The sequence below is a fragment of the Oncorhynchus gorbuscha genome, linkage group LG08 (assembly GCF_021184085.1).
Source record: "Oncorhynchus gorbuscha isolate QuinsamMale2020 ecotype Even-year linkage group LG08, OgorEven_v1.0, whole genome shotgun sequence".
Lineage (NCBI taxonomy): Eukaryota > Metazoa > Chordata > Actinopteri > Salmoniformes > Salmonidae > Oncorhynchus > Oncorhynchus gorbuscha.
The window spans coordinates 73,418,778-73,433,777 of record NC_060180.1 but is presented as its reverse complement, the minus strand read 5'-3'; the positions used below and the strand labels follow the sequence as shown (position 1 = coordinate 73,433,777).

Genomic DNA, 15,000 nt, shown 5'->3' with positions numbered 1-15,000 from the left:
CAGTGTTTGATGACTGCATATAATATCAAGGTGGAGAGTGAAATGAAACTGGTCAGCTCATTGAAAAATGTATTTAATTTGATTAAAATATGTTAATGACATTTCTTAAAAACAGTACATTTTGTATTACATTTTCATGTAGCGTTTAAGTACCTTAAAAAGGAGAGATGAACACGTCAATAGAAACGATATGGATTTTTTTCCATTTCTTACATGTTGCCATATCTGATCATTTTCAACCATAGTTCGTCAAACCAACATCAAAGTAAATCAACGTTTATTGGTTTCATACACAGATCTGCAGGTGTTTTAGCAATTGCAGGGAAATGCATGTGTTACTAGCTCCTACAGGTCAGTAGAATGTCTCAGTGGAGCCTTGTGGGAGGATATATAGGAGGACAGGCTCATTTTAATGGCTGGAATGGAATGAATGGAACGGTTTTAAACACATCAAATGTATGGGAAAAAAAACTAGACCACCTTTACTCCACACACAGAGACCCCTACAAAGCTCTCCCTCACTCTCCATTTGGCAAATCTGACCATAACTCTATCCTCCTGATTCTTGCTTACAAGCAAAAACTAAAGCAAGAAGTACCAGTGACTCGCTCAATAAGGAAGTGGTCAGAGGACGCAGATGCAAAACTACAGGACTGTTTTGCTAGCACAGACTGGAATATGTTCCGGGATTCTTCCGATGGCATTGAGGAACGCACCGCATCAGTGACTGGCTTCATCAATAAGTGCATCGATGACGTCGTCCCCACAGTGACCGTACATACCCCAAACAGAAGCCATGGATTACAGGCAACATCCGCACTGAGCAGGGTAGAGCTGGGTAGAGCTGCCGCTTTCAAGGATCCGGACGCTTATAAGAAGTTTCACTGTGTTCTCAGACGAACCATCAAACAGGCAAAGCATCAATACAGGACTAAGATTGAATCCTACTACACTGGCTCCGACACTCATCAGATGTGGCAAGACTTGCAAACTATTACGGAGGGAAGCACAACCGTGAGCTGCCCAGTGAAACAAGACTGCCAGACGAGCTAAATAACTTCTATGCTCACTTCGAGGTAAGCAACGCTGAAGCATGCATGAGAGTATCACCTGTTTCGGACGACTGTGTGATCACGCTCTCCGTACCCAATGTGAGTAAGACCTTTAAACAGGTCAACATTCACAAGGCCGCAGGGCCAGATGGATTACCAGGACATGTACACCGAGCATGCGCTGACCAACTGGCAAGTGTATTCACTGACATTTTCAACCTGTCCCTGACCGAGTCTGTAATACCAGCATGTTTCAAGCAGAACACCATAGCCCCTGTGCCCTAGAACACCAAGGTAACCTGCCTAAATGACAAACAACTCGTAGTACTCACATCTGTAAACATGAAGTGCTTTGAAAGGCCGGTCATGGTTAACATCAACACCGTTATCCCAGAAACCCTAGACCCACTCCAATTTGCACACTGCCCCAACAGATCAACAGATGATGCAATCTCTATTGCACTCCACACTGCCTTTTCCCACCTGGACAAAAGGAACACCTACATGAGAATGCTATTCATTGACTACAGCTCAGCGCTCAACACCATAGTGCCCTCAAAAGCTCATCACTAAATTAAGGACCCTGGAACTAAACACCTCCATCTGCAACTGGATCCTGGACTTCATGACAGGCTGCCCTCAGGTGGTAAGGGTAGGTAACAACACATCTCCCAGGCTGATCCTCAACACAGGGGCCCCTCAGGGGTGCGTACTCAGTCCCCTTCTGTACTCCCTGTTCACCCCTGACAGCATTTCCAAGCACGACTCCAACACCATCATTAAGATTGCTGATGACACAACACAGACAACGATGAGACAGCCTATAGGGAGGATGTCAGAGACCTGGCAGTGTGGTGCCAGGATAACATCCTCTCCCTCGATGTGATCAAGACAAAGGATATTATTGTGGACTACAGAAAAAGGAGGACCGAGCAAGCTCCCATTCTCATTGACGGGGCTGTAGTGGAGCAGGTTGAGAGCTTCAAGTTCCTTGGTGTCCACATCACCAACAAACTATCATGGTCCAAACACACCAAGACAGTTGTGAAGAGGGCGCGACAACACCTTTTCCCCCTCAGGAGACTGAAAAGATTTGGCATGGGTCCTCAGATCCTCAAAACGTTATACTGCTGCACCATCAAGAGCATCTGGTTGCATCACCGCCTGGTATGGCAACTGCTCGGCCTCCGACCGCAAGGCACTACAAAGGGTAGTGCGTATGGCCCAGTACATCACAGGGGCCAAGCTTCCTGCCATCCTGGACCTCTATACCAGGCAACGTCAGAGGAAGGCCCCAAAAATTGCCAAGGACTCCAGTCCCCCTAGTCATAGACTGTTCTCTCTGCTACCAGATGGCAAGTGGTACTGGAGAGCCAAGTCTAGGTCAAAAAGGCTTCTTAACAGCTTCTACCCCCAAGCCTTAAGACTCTTGAACAGTTAAAGAAATGGTTACCCGGACTATTTGCATTGTCCCCACCCGACTCCCCATTTTTACGCTGCTTCTACTCTCTGTTTATTATCCGTGCAAAGTCACTTTACCTACATATACTTATTAAATGTACATATCTACCTTGACTAACCGGTGTCCCCTCACATTGACTCTGTACCGGAACCCCCTGTGTTTAGCCTCCACATTGACTCTGTACCGGAACCCCCTGTGTTTAGCCTCCACATTGACTCTGAACTGGAACCCCCATGTGTTTAGCCTCCACATTGACTCTGTACCAGAACCCCCTGTATATAGCCTCCACATTGACTCCGTAACCCTCTGTGTTTAGCCTCGCTACTGTTATTTTATTGTTGATCCTTAATTTATTTGTTATATTTTTATTTATATATTTTTTTAAACTGCAATGTTGGTTAGGTGCTTGTAAGTAAGCATTTCACTGTAAGGTTATATTCGGAGCGTGTTGTATTCGGCGCATGTGACAAATAAAATTTGATTTTGATTTGATTTGAAACCAAGTTTGACTCTGTTCCATTTATTCCTTTCCAGTCATTACAAATCTAAATTGCAACAATAATACATAATGGTCTTTCTCTAACATTTCAAAGATGATGGTACGAAAAAAATACAAAATATATATTTTTTCTTTTGTATTATCTTCTACCAGATCTGTTGTGTTATATTCTACTACATTCCTTTCACATCTCCATACACTTCAAAGTGTTTCCTTTCAAATGGTACCAATAATATGCATATCCTTGCTTCAGGGCCAGAGCAACGGGCAGTTAGAGTTGGGTATGTCATTTTAGGCTATAAAAAGGGGGTTGGGGGGAAAGTCTTTGTCACTGAAGCTCCTCTTTCAAAGTCACTGATATGTCTTCTAGCCATGGTAGCCAAAATAATGGGCAACTCGTCCTGTCCAGAATTTTATACATTTTATACATGATAGTGTGTTTTAATTGCTTAATTAACTCAGGAACATCACCTGTGTGGAAGCACCTTCTTTCAATACTGTGTTTGTTTTATTTCGGTAGTTTCCTGTACATACAAAGCCTATTATTTATTTGTTATTTCAACTTTCTATCAATGTAAAAATAAAAGGTCTGTTTGGTTGCGTTTTCTAATGTAGATTTTAGTCCTATATCAATTAAAGTTTATTTTGATTGCATCGTGAATTCTTGTTTGTGTTCAATCAGATATCCACCAAAATTGGTGGAAAAAAAGTTGTTTTTATGTTGGCGTCAGGTTTTAACCTGGTGAAAGGGTACCATATACTCTGCTAGCTAGGCCATCACTTCTTCAGTACTACAGTAGATCTAGTTATAACCACCAACCAGCATGTTGATGGCTCTACAAACATAACAACACTAAAATAACTCTGACAGAATGGATTTATAGCTGTAAACGGGACCTACAGCCAACCAGTTCTTATGCCATAACCCCCCCCACATCTTAAAAAGGACCAGCTATCTTTAATACCACCCTCCAACCACCACCCCATCAATAACCGCCCTGCCAATTACCACCCCATCAATAACTGCCCCCCCCAATTACCACCCCATCAATAACCACCCTCCAACCACCACCCATCAATAACCACCCCCAATCACCACCCCATCAATAACCACCCTCCAACTACCACCCCATTAATAACTGCCCCCCAACCACCAACCCATCAATAACCGCACCCCCAATCACCACCCCATCAATAACCGCCCTCCCTTTTTGGCAACAATGCAAAACGTTATGTTTGGCGTAAAAGCAACACAGCTCATCACCCTGAACACACCATCCCCACTGTCAAACATGGTGGTGGCAGCATCATGGTTTGGGCCTGCTTTTCTTCAGCAGGGACAGGGAAGATGGTTAAAATTGATGGGAAGATGGATGGAGCCAAATACAGGACCATTCTGGAAGAAAACCTGATGGAGTCTGCAAAATACCTGAGACTGGGACGGAAAGTTGTCTTCCAACAAGACAATGATCCAAAACATAAAGCAAAATCTTCAATGGAATGGTTCGAAAATAAACATATCCAGGTGTTAGAATGGCCAAGTCAAAGTCCAGACCTGAATCCAATCGAGAATCTGTGGAAAGAACTGAAAACTGCTGTTCACAAATGCTCTCCATCCAACCTCGAGCTCGAACTGACCAGGACCAAACCTGCTTAGCTTCAGAAGCAAGCCAGCAGTGGTATGCAGGGTGGTATGCTATAAACTGCATCCAGTTTGCTGGGTAGAGTATTGGAAGCTATGTTGTAGATGACATCGCCGAAGTCGAGGATCGGTAAGATAGTCAGTTTTACTAGGGTAAGTTTGGCGGTGTGAGTAAAGGAGGCTTTGTTGCGAAATAGAAAGCTGACTCTAGATTTGATTTTAGATTGGAGATGTTTGATATGAGTCTGGAAGGAGAGTTTACAGTCTAGCCAGACACCTAGGTACTTATAGATGTCCACATATTCTAGGTCGGAACCATCCAGGGTGGTGATGCTAGTCGGGAGTGCGGGTGCGGGTGCAGTCAGCGAACGGTTGAAAAGCATGCATTTGGTTTAGTTTAAGAGCAGTTGGAGGCCACGGAAGGAGTGTTGTATGGCATTGAAGCTCGTTTGGAGGTTAGATAGCACAGTGTCCAAGGAAAGGCCAGAAGTATACAGAATGGTGTCGTCTGCATAGAGGTGTATCAGGGAATCGCCCGCAGCAAGAGCAACATCATTGATATATACAGAGAAAAGAGTCGGCCTGAGAATTGAACCCTGTGGCACCCCCATAGAGACTGCCAGAGGACCGTACAACATGCCCTCCGATTTGACACACTGAACTCTGTCTGCGAAGTAGTTGGTGAACCAGGCAAGGCAGTCATTAGAAAAACCGAGGCTATTGAGTCTGCCGATAAGAATATGGTGATTGACAGAGTCGAAAGCCTTGGCCAGTACGGCTGCACAGTACTGTCTTTTATCGATGGCGGTTATGATATCGTTTAGTACCTTGAGCGTGGCTGAGGTGCACCTGTGACGGGCTCGGAGATTGCACAGCGGAGAAGGTACGGTGGGATTCGAGATGGTCAGTGATCTGTTTGTTGACTTGGCTTTCGAAGACCTTAGATAGGCAGGGCAGGATGGATATAGGTGTGTAACAGTTTGGGTCTGGGGTGTCTCCCCTCCCCCAATCACCACCCCATCAATAGCTGCCTCCCCAATCACCACCACAGGAGTAACCATCACCCCCATCACCACCACAGGAGTAACCATCATCCCCATCACGACCACAGGAGTAACCATCACCCCCATCACCACAGGAGTAACCGCCACCCCCATCACCACTACAAGAGTAACCACCACAAGAGTAACCACCACCCCCATCACCACCACAGGAGTAACCACCACCCCCATCACCACCACAGGAGTAACCACCACAGGAGTAACCACCACAGGAGTAACCACCACCCCCATCACCACCACAGGAGTAACCGCCACCCCCATCACCAACACAGGAGTAATCACCACCCCCATCACCACCACAGGAGTAACCACCACAGGAGTAACCACCACAGGAGTAACCACCACCCCCATCACCACCACAGGAGTAACCGCCACCCCCATCACCAACACAGGAGTAACCGCCACCCCCATCACCAACACAGGAGTAACTGCCACCCCCATCACCAACACAGGAGTAACCGCCACCCCCATCACCACCACAGGAGTAACCGCCACCCCCATCACCAACACAGGAGTAACCGCCACCCCCATCACCAACACAGGAGTAACTGCCACCCCCATCACCAACACAGGAGTAACTGCCACCCCCATCACCACCACATGAGTAACCACCACAGGACTAACCACCACCACAGGAGTAACCACCACAGGAGTAACCGCCACCACAGGAGGAACCACCACCCCCATCACCACCACAGGAGTAACCACCACAGGACTAACCACCACCACAGGAGGAACCACCACCCCCATCACCACTACAGGATTAACCGCCACCCCCATCACCACCACAGGAGTAACCACCACCCCCATCACCACCACAGGAGTAACCACCACAGGAGTAACCACCACCCCCATCACCACCACAGGAGTAACCACCACAGGAGTAACAACCACCCCCATCACCACCACAGGAGTAACCACCACAGGAGTAACTGCCACCCCCATCACCACAGGAGTAACCACCACAGGAGTAACCACCACCCCCATCACCACCACAGGAGTAACCGCCACCCCCATCACCACTACAGGAGTAACCACCACAGGAGTAACCACCACCCCCATCACCACCACAGGAGTAACCGCCACCCCCATCACAACCACAGGAGTAACCACCACAGGAGTAACCACCACCCCCATCACCACCACAGGAGTAACCGCCACCCCATCACCACCACAGGAGTAACCACAACCCCCATCACCACCACAGGAGTAACCACAACCCCCATCACCACCACAGGAGTAACCACCATCACCATCACAGGAGTAACCACCACAGGAGTAACCACCACCACCATCACCATCACAGGAGTAACCACCACAGGAGTAACCACCACCCCCATCACCATGGGAGTAACCGCCACAGGAGTAACTGCCACAGGAGTAACCACCACCCCCATCACCACCACAGGAGTAACCACCATCACCACCACAGGAGTAACCACCACAGGAGTAACCACCACCCCCATCACCACCACAGGAGTAACCACCACCCCATCACCACCACAGGAGTAACCGCCACCCCCATCACCACCACAGGAGTAACCACCACCCCATCACCACCACAAGAGTAACCACCACCCCATCACCACCACAGGAGTAACCACCACAGGAGTAACCACCATCCCCATCACCACCACAGGAGTAACCGCCACCCCCATCACCACCACAGGAGTAACCGCCACCCCCATCACCACCACAGGAGTAACCACCACCCCCATCACCACTACAGGAGTAACCACCATCACCATCACAGGAGTAACCGCCACCCCCATCACCACCACAGGAGTAACCGCCACCCCCATCACCACCACAGGAACTCGTGATGAGATAGAGAAGACAACTCTAAACCTTTAAACCCTCTGACAGGTTTCAGATGATTGAAGCACTATATTGGATTCCAGCTGAGTCATCCTACATTCTCTCCAAAAGTTTCTCAGCCCAAAAGGTAATTTGTGCTTGATTTGTGGACACAATACCAACCACATGGAGTGCACTCAACCCACCCCACTCCCGTGGTTAGAAGCCAGGGGCCTGCCAGGACTAATCTGCAGTAAATCAGATTGAGGTGCTGATAGCTCTGTGTGTCCCTGATTGCTCCCTGTACCCCTAGTAAGATTTGGGGGGATCCTTCTGGCACTTTCCTCCCCAAGTCATGATTGGCTTGGAGACTCAAGGGGGTCTTTTGGAGCCCATCTGTTTTTCATATTGAGAGCAGACTTGGGGACAGAGGTGATATTACATTTGAAGTGATGAGGGCGGTTGATTCTGATTAAAGTTTAGTGTCTGGAGTCTCTGTCCGTCAGTCTGTCTCGAACCCCACAGTTGAGCCTCCTTTCAGTATTCTTATAGTAGAACTGGCCATCTTGTAATATTATGCACTGATCACTAGGCCAGAATATTACCTTTAAAAGACAAACATGATCTGGCTTCAAAAATGGCCATCACTTGTTTAATTATTGTTGCCTTTTTAATGAGTTTTTCCTAAGGCCCTTAGCCCAAATAATTAGATTTTTCTTAAAGCAATTTCATTTAATGTATGAAATCATATATCCAATTCTGCAAGAGAATCGATAGTAAAGCAAAAGTCACGGCTACATAGATTGACTGCTCAGGGGTAAATTGATAAAAGGGAGGGTAAGGACTGAGGAGGGACATGCAGCCACCCAACAGAATGACTAGCATGAATTGTTGTCTGTGATTGTGCTGGTGTTAGGTGTAATCAATAGTAGGCTATCACAGTGATGCTGAAATCAATACTAGTATATCAGAGTGATGCTGTAATCAATAGTAGCCTATCACAGTGATGCTGTAATCAATACTAGGATATCAGAGTGATGCTGTAATCATTAGTAGTCTATCACAGTGATGCTGTAATCAATACTAGTATGATGGTGTCTGGTGTTATCAATAATAGTCTATCAGGGTGATGCTGTAATCAATGGTAGTCTATCAGAGTGATGGTATCTGATGTAATCAGTAGTAGTCTATCAGAGTGATGGTATCTGATGTAATCAGTAGTAGTCTATCAGCGTGATGGTGTCTGATGTAATCAGTAGTAGTCTATCAGAGTGATGGTATCTGATGTAATCAATAGTAGTCTATCAGAGTGATGGTATCTGATGTAATCAGTAGTAGTCTATCAGAGTGATGGTATCTGATGTAATCAGTAGTAGTCTATCAGCGTGATGGTGTCTGATGTAATCAATAGTAGTCTATCAGAGTAATGCTGTAATCAATAGTAGTCTATCAGAGTGATGGTGTCTGATGTAATCAGTAGTAGTCTATCAGAGTAATGGTGTCTGATGTAATCAGTAGTAGTATGTCACAGTGATGCTGTAATCAATAGTAGTCTATCAGAGTAATGCTGTAATCAATAGTAGTCTCTCAGAGTGATGGTGTAATCAATATTAGTCTATCAGAGTGATGCTGTAATCAATAGTAGTCTATCAGAGTGATGGTGTAATCAATAGCAGTTTATCAGAGTGATGGTGTCTGATGTAATCAATAGTAGTCTATCAGAGTGATGCTGTAATCAATAGCAGTCTATCAGAGTGATGCTGTAATCAATAGTAGTCTATCAGAGTGATGCTGTAATAAATAGCAGTTTATCAGAGTGATGGTGTCTGATGTAATCAATAGTAGTCTATCAGAGTGATGCTGTAATCAATAGCAGTCTATCAGAGTGATGCTGTAATCAATAGTAGTCTATCAGAGTGATGCTGTAATCAATAGTAGTCTATCAGAGTGATGCTGTAATCAATAGTAGTCTATCAGAGTGATGGTGTAATCAATAGTAGTCTATCAGAGTGATGCTGTAATCAATAGTAGTCTATCAGAGTGATGGTGTCTGCTGTAATCAATGCATTTTTTAAAATAAATATAGTACTTTTTTCAGTTAGTATGCGAGGCAGTGACTCTGAGTAGGAAGGAATCTACCATTATCTAAAATAATAGTTTCATCTCAAGACAATTAATAATAATAATAATAGTTATTCACTTGTGTTGTTTTGAACAATTGTATCTCCTATGTCGAGGTTGATTGCAATCATGGTCTGTTGTGAGGCACAAAACACAAACATGTCATAGCAATCAACTCGCCGCAGCAGCAACGATTACATTTGCAGTCAGAGATAAAAAGCAAAGGCCACTGTATCCATGAGGTTAGGCCTATGAACTAGGTTATTCTACATCTGTGTGTTCATTTGCAGATCTGGTTTTCTTTTAAGCTATTATTGAGATGATTTGTGTGTAAGCCAATAGCCCTCTACAAAATCAAATCAAATCAAATGTATTTGTCACATACACATTAGCAGATGTTAATGCGAGTGTAGCGAAATGATTGTGCTTCTAGTTCCGACAATGCAGTAATAACCAAAACATATTTTACCATTTATAAATCACTTACTGCTCATGCTTCCGGCAAACTGTTTTGAGTCTTCACCCATGGATGCAATGAAATACTGTATGCACACCCAGGTCACCCGTGAAACAAGTATTCAATGTCCATCCATGTCTGAGGATGTCAGGAGATGATGTGGAAACCGGCCACTAGGGGCAGCAGTGAGTGCTGATACCTTCAAATAGGTTTGGGTTTTGCTCTAATTCCAAAGGTTGCAAGTTTGAATCCAGTGACAGAAAGTTGTTTTTTGAGATTTTAGTTTTAAGCCTATCCCAAACTAGAACCCTTACCTTAACCATTCAGAGTTAATGCCTAACCTTAAGATTTCAGATATAATAGATAAACTTAACCTTAAACAGATCTATATTTGACATTTGCAACTACCCTCAAAATTTGTATTTAATAAGAAACACGGGTTAACGTCTAATTCTGAGACTGTGAGAGCTGGTCGGTATGCAAGTGAACCTCAAGAAATGCTATAGGGTAGAATGTGAAAATTTACAAGGCAGTATATTATTCCATGAGACAAAAACTAGAATGAAACCATATTTAGGACTTTATTGAAAGTTGAACAGGTGACTTACAGTCAAGAGCCATTGTCGGCATTTCCTTTACAGTTCCTTTACAAAAAAAAAATGTGAGTTTCAGTTTCCTCTCTCTATGCACAAATACACAAGACTGGCTGGGCTGAGGGAAAACAACAACAGAGCAGTGATTGTCTGCTGAGTAGTGTTGAGTTGTGTTGGGGTTCAGAATGTTGTCAGTCTACGGTGAGACGGACACAAGTCCTGCTGAGACTGCGGATGTCCTCATGTGGTGTTGAGTTGTCTTGGGGTTCAGAATGTTGTCAGTCTACGGTGAGACGGACACAAGTCCTGCTGAGACTGAGGATGTCCTCATGTGGACACCTTATCAGCCACTGGACACCAGTTGTCCATTTTCCCTTTTCCTAAACAGGCAAGGCCACTTTGATATTCACCAGGTGTCATATTCTTTAGATCAGAGTGAAAACCAGCCGTGCGTACATACAATGCTTTCGTAACAACCCCCAAAAAAAAAACATCAAAAAAATAATCATGAAGTTGTTTCCATAATGTAAAATAGGAAAAATAAATATCCTAATCAAAGAGAAGTGCAGGTACTCCTAAATTCTTAAGTTAAAAAAAAAAGAATTATGACATCAATATTTCGTGGCAAACCTAAGGGTTTGCAGTATTCTAATACCGTAACAAGAACAACAACTGAGTCAACTGTGTGCAAATGAAATGCTTCATGGATAAAATTCAACTTTCTACACCAAAGGAATATAGAACAAACTCATAATATTATTGACAATAGTTCTAATTTGTGTATATATATTTTTGTATACACTAATTTGTGTGGTAAAGCGAAGCCTCTCCCCTAGTGTCTCATCCAAGTGCAGATGATCTCTGGCAATCTGCTTAATTAAATGTATATTTATTAAAACTTTGAGCCAGGCCTGACAAGATTTCGATATCTCTTTAAAATTCCATTTAGCAAGACAGTTAACAAATAATTGTGTTTCCTTTACGATGACAGCCATCACTAAAGAAAATAACCTCAATCTTCATTATCATCACTTTGGAAACAGAATTACTTAATTATCAGTTGTGGCAGAGATTAGCTAAAATGTAATCATTGATTGATAACCCCGAAAGATATTTATTAAATGTGTTTTTCTAACTGAAAAGAATCCTATAAGAGTTTTTATTGTTTTTATGTAACTCAAATAACCCCTGGGCAGGGGGCGGGGGGGGGGGGGTGTTACACATCCACTATAGTTGATGAAACTGTTGAAATGGGACAATGAGAAAAAATATATTGCCAACATTGTACGGTTTGGGTCAGCACGATAGTGGGAAAAAGGATATGCAGGACTGTGTTGGTTCCATTTAGGGTGTAATGTTTTCTCCAACTAATGAGCATCAAATGTATAAGGCCTCATCAGAGCTCTTAACCAAACACTAGATTAGTTTTGTTTCCCAGCTGTTTTTTGCCTTGCTTCTTCCATCCTGGATTTCCCACAGTTCCATTTCTACTCACTGCATGCAAAATAACAGTTGACATTCTCCTTGGTTAGTATCTTTACAAGTGCCCACAGCTTTGCTGTAAATCGTTTCCCAACACTAACTGTATTTTCCAATGCTGTTACAGCTATGTTTCCATAAAAAAACAACTAAAAACAACAAATTTAACCATCATGGTTGCTAGAACCCCTCATAGGATAGATAAAACAATCACAACAGCTTTAAATGTTGAACATACCGATACGGTGCAATCACTGCAGATGCTTCCAGGCTGTGATATGGTAGTGTTTTCTTCATCGCTACCCCCCCAACCCCAGTCTCTTTGCCTTATCTCACCTTCCCTGCTACACCGTTCAGAGGCATTGTGACACTCTAAACATGTTCATTCAGAACCTCAGAGGCATTGTGACACTCTAAACATGTTCATTCAGAACCTCAGAGGCATTGTGACACTCTAAGCATGTTCATTCTGTTCATTCAGATGTTCCAGAACCTCAGAGGCATTGTGACACTCTAAGCATGTTCATTCAGAACCTCAGAGGCATTGTGACACTAAGCATGTTCATTCAGAACCTCAGAGGCATTGTGACACTCTAAGCATGTTCATTCAGAACCTCAGAGGCATTGTGACACTCTAAGCATGTTCATTCAGAACCTCAGAGGCATTGTGACACTCTAAGCATGTTCATTCAGAACCTCAGAGGCATTGTGACACTCTAAGCATGTTCATTCAGAACCTCAGAGGCATTGTGACACTCTAAACATGTTCATTCAGAACCTCAGAGCATTGTGAGATGTTCGGACAAACTAAGCATGTTCATTCAGAACCTCAGAGTTGTGACACTAGATGTTCATTCAGAACCTCAGAGGCATTATAGGTTCATTCAGAACCTCAGAGGCATCACTCTAAGTGACAGAACCTCAGTGTGACACTCATGTTCATTCAGAACCTAGGCACCAAATGGAAGAAAAACATGGGAGAGAGACTACTGTCTAGATACCGTTATAGGATTGTAGATCGTGACCGTGTTCGGTAGGCACCAAATGGAAGAAAAGGGAGAGAGACTACTGGACTACCGGTCGAATAAGAAACACCCATTTCTGTTTTCTGTTTCAAAAAATGTTGCTACGGTGAGCTCTACTGAATATGTACCAGAGTAAGCCGGAATTGATCAAATCCACCATTGATGAAAACCTGCTGTAAAATCCATAAGGATTTATCCTGTTTTGAGAATCTCTTCCATAAATATAACTGCCTGCCAGCAGCAATGAACAGGGTTCATAGGATGACAAAGGACACAAGATCAATTGAATAACAAAGCACTCTATCATGTTGGAAGCATCTTCCTTTAAGTGCAATCAAAATATGGAGTGAAAGTGACGTATGGTTTTATGAGGAGAATGTGGTTTTGAGCATGAGCGTTACATATGAAAATAACGAGTTGTTAATAATAAAGTGTGGTTCATTTTAGGGATGTCAATAATAGTTTCACGTTGACAGGCCACTGTGGAATAGATTTGCAGTATAAAAAAAAAGTGTCAATAACTCTGCCACGTTTTGAAAATACAATCTATACTGAATGTTCTAATCAGAAGGTTTGCATGGGTGACATCACCAGGCGGTAAATTGGTTAATAGACCAATAACAAAGAGTTCCAAACCTCCCTGCCAATAACAGCTAGTTTTGAGTTTTCCCATTCCCACATACACCATGGGGTCTTGCTTGAGAAATAGTTATTTACTAAAAACTATTGTCCATTTCAATGGAAAACTATTACAGTAAGGTATTTAATTGTTGACAAGAAATGATTTGACATTGATATAAAAACGGCTAAATCAATGCCGAACTTAAACATGGTTCATCATGGTCATGTCTTTGATGACCCTAAGAAGTTGCAAATTGATAGGACATTGTGAAATGGATTTACAAAGGATTTAAATGGACACGTAAATCAGATTTCTAGATTTAATAATTACTCAGCCCTGTTAATCAATCCCTTATTTATGTTATTTTTATCATGAGTTTACGGTTTTCAAAGGTTTTCCAAAATGTCCAAGATGTAGGAAAACCTATCCTGGCTGGCCTTATGGGTATTGAGGTAAATTGGTTCAGTATGAGGAAAGACACCTACATACAAAGTTTAAAGTCTGTAGGTCATACTGGAAGGCGGATATGAGGGTTTAAATGAGACTGCGTATAACAGCGCCACCTATAGGTCAATCAGTACCATTCTTTTAGACCAAGTTACTCATGGCCTCTAGTTTTTGTGTGCCGAATTCAAACAAAAGTTATCAATCTATGCTTGAGTTATTTTACCATGTCAAGGAAACATGTCAAGGAAAACATAATATAAGAATAACAATAGGTTTTCCAGCAAAGCTGTGAACCCCTAAATATCAGTTTGAAACAAATGTTACAGATCATAGTGAACCCTGGGACAGACTACAGGGCCAGTTGAAGAGGTCAGGCTACTCATTTCACCATGACAATATGTTGTACTTGAAAATGTCACTGTTGTATCACCACTGAAGCATAGATATCGGTTCACTCCTTGTTCCGTTTGAACGTTACTGTGACATGAGAATGTCTGGACATTTGTGCGTTGAGGTCCTTCCAACGTGTCTGGAGGCCATCCCAACGTTTTAAGCTTTGCATCATTTCATGTTAAAACATTACTAACAAAATCTCCAAAATGTCATCCTTTGAAAAATCCAGCCAGTATGCAGAGTGCCCAAAACAAAGCATTTTGAATGAAAAACCATCATCCCACAGTTAATTCTCAACCCACATTGATGCATTTATACACACCAATCAAATGTCCTCTCAGAGTACAGCA

The 15,000-nt window shown here is 43.2% G+C and overlaps 1 pseudogene; it reads right to left on the bottom strand.

Annotated features, from left to right (window-relative positions):
• Positions 1-14,115: 14,115 nt before the first annotated feature.
• LOC124041039 overlaps positions 14,116-15,000 on the bottom strand; it is a 149,313-nt pseudogene continuing 148,428 nt past the window's right edge.